Raw genomic sequence first — 9,575 nt, 5'->3', positions numbered from 1 at the left:
AGAGCCTAAATAAAGCAAGCTACAAAATTGATGAATTCCTTCACAAACCATTTCTAACACATAATGCAGGACAAGCGTAAATCAGACCATGTGTTACACCACAAGGTCCCATAGCTGTGCAAATCATTAGAATCTGATCTCGATCCCAGGATGTTTCCAATCTTGTGATATAGTCTTTCCACCATATTACTCAAACTATCCTTGTGTTATTTACTTTGTATACTATGTCCTTTTTGACTATTCGTACAAGGTTTAGCATGATAAATTGCAGAAATTTAATTGCAATTGGGTGTAATTGATTCAAAATTTTGTAATAAACTCGAATTATTAAAAAAAAGAAAGAGAGGCTTTTCTTACCATTCTACACATAGGCATTTGCTGTGGAGTCACCGGAGGTAGTACCTTGACAAAAGTGTCAGTTACCATATAGTAAATTTTTACTAATATTTAATAAGAAATATTAAAAGATACATAAAATATTCTGCTATATGTTTAATATTGAGAACAAATTCATAGTGAACTTTTTGTAGCCAAGACAATGATCTTTCCTTAAGCAGTTATCTTTCTTTAAGAGGTTTAAAGACTTCTAATTATTGCTATGTTGTTTTAGAAGGCAGAGCAGAGTTCACAGTAGCGCAAATTTCCTGAGGAACAGGAATTTGCTTGGAAAACATTCCACACTAGAGAATAAAATGAACTTAGCTAAGAAAGAAAAAGTTGTGACTCTTTCCTGTACTGCATAAATAAAACAATAGTAATAGACAAAATTAAAGAAAAATTTCAACCATAACCGCATTACCTCCAACAAATAAAACTTTCTCAATTTTTCAGTGTTCACTTCCCCAGTCTTTGTTTATGACATCTTTTAGATGTATGCAATAATGTGAAAAATGGTAAGTTGGCTTTCAACACAACAGATGAAAAGCAGAGTAATATCAGCATAATTTCAAATTATGCCTTGCTTTCAACGCTGATTTAGTACACTTTCCTAAAGGAGTCACAACTTTAATCCCTGTCTTAGTTTCTTTTTCCATTACTAGGTGATATAACATGAGATACAGTGGCCTCTGACTTTAAACATACTCCAGAGAGCTAATGATCAGCTACAGGGACTTGAATAAGGAGGCAAAAATTTTTAATATCAGTCTTTCTGATCCTTCCCAAAGTATTCTTATACTCTTGCTCCCAATTCTGCTATGAGAAATTCCTTCATTCTTTATATATACCATGTGAGCTAAAATTGAATGAATAATTTTTTTTTTCTGAGATGGAATCTCAGTCTGTGGCACAGGCTGGAGTGCAGTTGTGAGATCTCCGCTCACTGCAACCTCCGCCTCCGGGGTTCAAGCAATTCTCCTGCCTCGGCCTCCGGAGTACCTGGGATTACAGGCACACCACCACCTGTGGCTAATTTTGTACTTTTAGTAGAGATGAGGTTTCACCATGTTGGCCAGGCTGGTCTGAAACTCCTGACCTCAGGTGATCCACCTGCCTTGGCCTCCCAAAGGGCTGGGATTACAGGTGTGAGCCACTGCGCCCAGCTGAATAATTTCTGTTATTAATTTCTTGCTGTAGTCAGAGGCCCCCACCAAGAAGAACGAAAAGGGAAAGTGAATCCTGCACCAGCAACTGAGATATCCAGGTTCTCTCATGGGCAGTGACAAGGCAGATGGTGCAACCCACGGACAGCAAGGAAAAGCAGGTGGAGTGACAGCCCACCTGGGTGTCACTCCAGGCAAGGGGAGTCCCCACACCCAGCCAAGGGAGGTAGGGAGTGATTGTGCTCTCCTGCCTAGGAAGCCACACTTTTTCCATGAGCCCATGCCACAATGACCTTGGGTCCCAAGCACAGAGCTGTGCAGATTCTCAGCAGCCACACAGCTGGAGACTGCCTAAGACTACTGAGTTCCCAGTGGGAGGGGCGGCAACCATCACAGCAGATGCCACCTGCCTAAGACTACTGAGCTCCCCAAAGTGGGGGTGGCAGCCATCACTGTGGCTCCAGTCTGCCATTTTTCCTCTGCCAGTGCCAGAAGACTAAACAGTTTGGACCTAGGAGGAATTCCCCATAGCACAGAACAGCAGCTGTGGCAGATTTTTGGCCAGACTGCCTCTTTAGTTTTTGTTTGTTTGGTTGATTGGTTTGGTTTGTTTGTTTGTTTGTTTGGTTGGTTGGTTGGTTGGTTGGTTTGAGATGAAGTCTTTCTCTGTCGCCCAGGCTGAAGTGCAATGGCACAATTTCTACCTCCCGGGTTCAAGCAATTCTCCTGCCTCAGCCTCCCTAGTAGCTGAAACTACAGGTGCCTACCACCACGCCTGGCTAATTTTTGTATTTTTAGTAAGATGGGATTTCACCATGGTGGCCAGGCTGGTCTGGAACACCTGACCTCAGGTGATCCACCCACCCCAGCCTCTCAGAGTGCTGGGATTACAGGTGTGAGCCACTGCACCCAGCCCAGACTGCCTCTTTAGGTCGGACCCTGACCCAGCCTTCCTCATTGGCTGGGGCCTCCCTGCAGGAATTTCAGCAACTCTAGCCAGGGGTTTATGGACAGAACTCTGATCTACCTGAAACAGAGCCCCACGGGGGAGGATTGGCTACGGTCTCCATTGATCAGCTGACTTAGTCTTTCCCTCTGCTGGCTCTAAGGAATCCAGGCAGTCTGGACGAGTGTGATTTCTTCCCAACACAGCGCACCCCCTCCACCAAGGGGCAGCCAGAGTGCTTCCTTACGTGGGTCCCTGATCCCATGCCTCCTGACTGGGTGAGACCCCCCAACAGGGGTCACCAAACACCTTATACAAGAGCATTCCCACTGGTATCAGGTTGGTGTCTCTCTGGGACAGAGCTCCCAGAGAAAGGGGCAGGCAGCCATCTTTGCCATTCTGCAGCCTCCACTGGTGATACCTCCAGATGCAGGTGGGACCCAGGTGACTAGGGTCTGGAGTGGACCCCCCGGTAAACTGCAGCAGCCCTGTGGAAGAGTAGCCTGACTGTTAAAAGAAAATCAGACAGGAAGCAACAGCAACAACAACATCAACAAAAAAATCCCCATAAAAACTCCATCCAAAGGTCGGTATCCTCAAAGATGAAAGCTAGAAAAACTCATTAAAATGAGAAAGAATCAACAAAAAAACATTGAAAGCTCAAAAAGCTACTGTGCCTCTTCTCCTCCAAATAATCACAACATCTCTCCAGCAAGGGCACAGAACTAGGCAGAGACAGATGGATGAATTGACAGAAGTAGGCTTCAGAATGTGTGTAGTGATGAACTTTGCTGAGCTAAAGAACCATGTTCTAACCCAATGCAAAGAAGCTAAGAACCATGATAAAACATTACAGGATCTGTTTACCAGAATAACCACTTTAGAGAGGAACGCAAATGACCTGTTGGAGCTGAAAAACACAACACGAGAACTTCACAATGCAACCACAAGTACCAATAACCAAATAGACCAAGCAGAGGAAAGAATTTCAGAGCTCGAAGACTATCTTGCTGAAATAAGACAGAAAGACAAGATTAGAGCAAAAACAATGAAAGGAACAAACAAAAGCTCTGTGAACTATGGGTTTATGTAAAAAGACCAAACCAACGAAGAATTGGCGTATCTAAAAAAGAGGGGAACAATGGAACCAAGTCGTAAAACATACTTCAGGGTATCATCCAGCAGAACTTCACCAACCTAGCATAATAGGTCCAATATTCAAATTTAGGAAATCCAGAGAACCCCAGTAAAATACTCCATGAAAAGATTAACACCAAAACACATAATCATCAGATTCTTCAAGGTCAAAATGAAGGAAAAAATGTTAAAGGCAGCCAGAGAAAAATGCCAGGTCGCCTACAACGGAAAGCTCATTAAACTAACAGCAGATCTATTAGCAGAAACCCTACAAGCCAGAAGAGATTGGGGGCCAATATTCAACATTCTTAAAGAAAAGAATTTCCAACCCAGAATTTTCTGTCTGGCCAAACTAAGCTTCATAAGCAAAGGAGAAATAAGATCCTTTTCAAACAAGCAAATATCAAGGAAATTTGTCACCACCAGGCCTGCCTTGGAAGAGCTCCTGAAGGAAGTACTAAATATGGAAAGGAAAAACTATTACCAGCCACTATAAAAACACACTGAAGTACAAAGACCAATGACACTATGAAGCAACTACATTAACAAGCCTGCAAAATAACCAGCTAGCATCATGATGACAGAATCAAATTCAGACCTAAAAATATTAACCTTAAATGTAAATGGGCTGAATGTCCCCAATTAAAAGACACATAATGGCAAGCTGGATAGAGTCATGACCCATTGGTGTGCTGTATTCAAGAGAACCATCTCATGTACAGAGGCATATATAGGTTCAAAATAAAGGGATGGAGGAAAATTTACCAAGCAATGGAAAGCAGAAAAAAGCAGGGGTTGCAATTCTAGTAACAAAACAGACTTTAAACCAACGAAGATCAAAATCAACAAGGGTATTACATAAAGGTAAAGAGATCAATTCAACAAAAAGAGCTAGCCCTCCTAAATATATATGCACCTAGATTCATAAAAAAAAAAAATTCTTAGAGACCAACAAAGAGATTTAGATTCCCACACAATAATAGTGGGAGACTTTATCACCCACTGTCAATATTAGATAGATCATCAAGACAGAAAATTAACAAGGATATTCAGGATTTGAACTCAGCTCTGAATCAAGTGGACCTGATAGATATCTACAGAACTCCCCATCCATAAACAACAGAATATACAGTCTTCTCAGTGCCACATGGCATTTACTCCAAAATTGATCACGTAACTGGAAATAGAACAGTTCTCAGCAAATGCAAAAGAACTGAAATTATAACCAACAGTCTCTCAGACCACAGCACAATCAAATTAAAACTCAAGATTAAGAAACTCACTCAAAAGCACACAACTACATGGAAATTGAACAATGTGCTCCTGAATGACTCCTGGGCAAATCATGAAATTAAGGTAGAAATGAAGAAGTTCTTTAAAACCAATGAGAACAAAGAGACAATGTACCAGAATCTCTGGGATGCAACTAAAGCAGTGTTAAGAGGGAAATTTATAGTACTGAATGCCCACATCAAAAAGCTAGAAAGATCTTAAATCAACACCCTAAATCACAACTAAAAGAACTAGAGAACCAAGAGCAAATAATCCCCAAAGCTAGCAGAAGACAAGAAATAACAAAGATCAGAGTGGAACTGAAGGAGATAGATACACCAAAAAACACTTTAAAAAAAAATCAACAAATCCAGAAGCTGTTTTTTTTAAATCTAATAAAATAGACCACTAGCTAGACTAATAAAGAATAAAAGAGAAAAGAATCAAACAGACACAATAAAAAATGATAAAGGGGATATCACCATTGACCCCACAGAAATGCAAACAACTATCAGAGAATACTATAAACACCTCTATACAAATAAAGTAGAAAATCTAGAAGAAATGGATAAATTCCTAGACACATACTCCCTCCCAAGACTGAATCAAGAAGAAGTTGAATTCATGAGTAGATTAGTAACAAGTTCTGAAATTGAGGCAGTATTAAATAGCCTACCAGCCAAAAAAAAAAGTCCAGGACCAGACAGATTAACAGCAGACTTCTACCAGAGGTACAAAGAGGAGCTGATACCATTTCTTCTGAAACTATTTCAAACAATCGAAAAGGAGAGACTTCTCCCTAACTCGTTTTATGAGGCCAGCATCATCCTGATACCAAAACCTGGCAGAGGCAAAAAAAAAAAAAAAAAATACTGGCAAACCGAATCCTGCAGCATATCAAAAAGCTTATCCACCATGATCAAGTTTGCTTCAGCCCCAGATACAAGATTGGTTCAACATACACAAATCAATAAATGTAATTCATCACATAAACAGAACTAAAAACACATCATTATCTCAACAGACACAGAAAAGGCCTTTGATAAAATTCAACATCCCTTCATGTTAAAAACTCTGAATAAGCTAGATGTTGATGGAACATACCTCAAAATAATAAGAGTCATTTATGACAAACCAACAGCCAATATTATACTTTATGAGCAAAAAGCTGGGAGCATTCCCCTTGAAAATCAGCACAAGACAAGGATGCCGTCTCTCACCACTCCTATTCAACATAGTATTGGTAGTTGTGGCCAGGTCAATCAGGTAAGAGAAAGAAATAAAGGGTATTCAAATAGGAAGAGAGGAAGTCAAATTGTCTCTGTTTGCAGATGACATGATCCTATATCTAGAAAACCTCATCGTCTCAGTCCAAAAGCTTCTTAAGCTGATAAGCAACTTCAGCAAAGTCTCAGGATACAAAATCAATATGCCAAAACCACAAGCATTCCTATACACTAACAACAGACAAGCAGAGAACCAAATCATGAATGAATTCCCATTTGCAATTGCTACAGAGGGAATAAAATACTTAGGAATATAGATAACAAGGGAAGTGAAGAACCTCTTCGAGGAGAACTACAAACCACTGCTCAAGGAAGTTAAAGAGGACACAAGCAGATGGAAAAACATTCCATGCTCATGGATAGGAGGAATCAATATCGTGAAAATGGCCATACTACCCAAAGTAGTTATAGATTCTATGCTATTCCCATTATACTACCATTGACATTCTTCACAGAATTAGAAAAAACTATTTTAAAATTCATATGGAATCAAAAAAGAGCCCATATAGCTAAGACAATCCAAAACAAAAAAAGCAAAGTTGGAAGCATCATGGTACCTGACTTCAAACTATGGTACAAGGTAGGTTACAGTAACCAAAACAGCATGGTACTGGTACCAAAACAGACACATAGACCAATGGAACAGAATAGATATCTCAGACATAAGACTGCACATCTACAACCATCTGATCTTTGACAAACCTGACAAAAACAAGCAATAGAGAAAAGGTTCCCTATTTAATAAATGATGCTGGGAAAACTGGCTAGCCATATGCAGAAAATTGAAACTGGACCTTCCATACATTATATATGAAAAAATTAATTCAAGATAGATAAAAGACTAAAATACAAAACCCCAAACTATAAAAACCCTAGAAGAAAATCTAAGCAATACTATTCAGGACACAGGCACAGGCAAAGATTTCATGACAAAAATGTCAAAAGCAATTCTAACAAAAGCAAAAATTGACAAATGTGATCTAATTAAACTAAAGAGCTTCTGCATAGCAAAAGTAACTATCATCAGAATGAACAGACCACCTACAGAATGGGAGAAAAATTTTGCAAGCTACCCATCTGACACAGGTCTAATATCCAGAATCTACAAGGAAATTAAATTTACAAGGAAAAAAAAAAAAAACATAAAAGTGGGCAAAGGACAAATGTCTTAAAAGAAGACATTTATGCAAATAACATGTTTCAAAAAAAAACTCACCATCACTGATCATTAGAGAAATGCAAATCAAAATTACAATGAGATACCATCTCACCCCAGTCAGAATGGAGATTATTAAAAAGAAACAACAGATGTTAGCAAGGCTGTGGAGAGATAGGAATGCTTTTATGCTTTTTGTGGAAATGCAAATTAGTTCAACCATTGTGGAAGACAGTGTGGTGATTTCTCAAAGAACTAGAACCAGAAATACCATTTGACCCAGCAATCTAATTACTAGGTATATACTCAAAGGAATATAAATCATTCTGTTATAAAGGTACATGCCACACATATGTTCATTGCAGCACTATTCACAATAGCAAAGACATGGAATCAATCCAAATACCCATCAATAAGAGACTGGATAAAGAAAATGTGGAGCATATCCACCAGGGAATACTATGCAGCCACAAAAAGGAATGAGATCATGTCCTTTGCAGGGACATGGATTGAGCTGGAAGCCATTATCCTCAGCAAACTGATACAGAACCAGAAAACCAAACACCACATGTTCTCACTTATAAGTGGGAGCTAACAATGAGGCTACATGGACACAGGGAGGGGAACAACATACACTGCGGCCTACAGGAGGGGGTGGGGGAGGGAGAGCATCGGGATAAATAGCTAATGCATGCAGGGCTTAATACCTAGGTGATGGGTTGATAGGTGCAGCAAACCACCATTGCACACATTTACCTATGTAACAAACCTGCACATCCTGCACATGTATCCCAGAACTTAATATGAAATAAAATTTTAAAATAAATTTAAAAGTTTTTTCAAAAAAGAAATACAGAATCCCAATCTCCATCCAGACCTGCTTCATTTTAAGAATTCCAGGTGAATCATGTGAATATTAAAGCTGGGAATAAGAAAATGTAGCAAGGTTCTAGAAAACTCTGTCAAGGGAGAACTACGCCCAGTGTGTTTACAATACCCCCAGAGCATCTTCACTGTTGTTAGGGGAAATAGCTATTCTCCTTGCTTTCTTATTTTCATATTCCTCCCTGAGGACTGAGAGGATTTAATTTAATGGTCTACATCTCATATATTAGTCTGCAGGAAGCCTGTGCCACATAATCTCCATCATCATCATCATCATCATCATCGTCGCCATCATCATATTACTAGCTAACATTTTTTGAGCACTGTGACCTAAGCACTTTTCTAAGCATTTTATATATGTTACCTCATTTAATCCTCATAACAACTTGTAAGATAGGTGCCATATTAATCCCCATTTTACAGGTAAGAAAACTGAGGCACGGAGAGGTTCTGTACTTGTCCAAGATTGCATAGATATTAAGTAGGCTCTATCTGGTTTCCAAGTCAGGCACTCTGATGCCAAAGCCTGTGCTCTTAACTACTATGCTACAGTATTACATAAAGTCCTCCTGGTCTAAAGCCTGCTAACAAGTGGCATGCATTGTTACTACCTCCTTTTTAAGAAGTTGGCTCATCTGCACAGAACTTCCTGTCCCTTTGAAGTCTCCACCATACAGTTTTGCAGTTTTCACAAGAGTGACTGGGGGAGGAAGTTCAATTTGAAGTGGTAGGTAGAAGCCCTTGCTATCTTCTCTAATCTTGCTTTACTACAAATTCTATATTTTAGATCATAAAGCTAGATCTGAATTTTAATTCCCACCTGGCTCCTACATATATTTCTTAAATTTCTGAGAACTCATAGCAAGAAACACAATTAATCAAAAATTATCCTAAAACGTTAATTAATACTTTCATGAAAAAGAAATGTCACCATGAGAAAAAAATATGGGCCGTACAGATAATTGACAAAGGAATGGTGTCCAGAATTTGTATACAACTCATAAAGCAATAAGAGAATGACAAATAACCCAACAAAAAACAGGTGAAAACTTAAGCAGGCAGTTCATTAAAAAGGGAAGTTAGTGGTTAATAAATATGTGAAAAGATGCTCAGACAGATGTTTTGTTTTTCCTAGATGAACAAAAACTGAGGGAATTTGTCACCAACAAACCGGCCTTATGAGAAATGCTCAAGGAAGTCCTGGATCTGGAAGTGAAAAGACAATCAGCATTATGAAAACACACAAAAGTATTCAAACTTGTTAGTAAAGTAGATATAAAAAGAAACAGAAAAGAATCAACCTTATTACTGTAGAAAACCACCAAACCACAATGACAAGCAATAAGAAGGGA

This window comes from Cebus imitator, unplaced genomic scaffold (assembly GCF_001604975.1).
Source record: "Cebus imitator isolate Cc_AM_T3 unplaced genomic scaffold, Cebus_imitator-1.0 Scaffold576, whole genome shotgun sequence".
Lineage (NCBI taxonomy): Eukaryota > Metazoa > Chordata > Mammalia > Primates > Cebidae > Cebus > Cebus imitator.
This window is presented reverse-complemented; position numbering follows the sequence as displayed.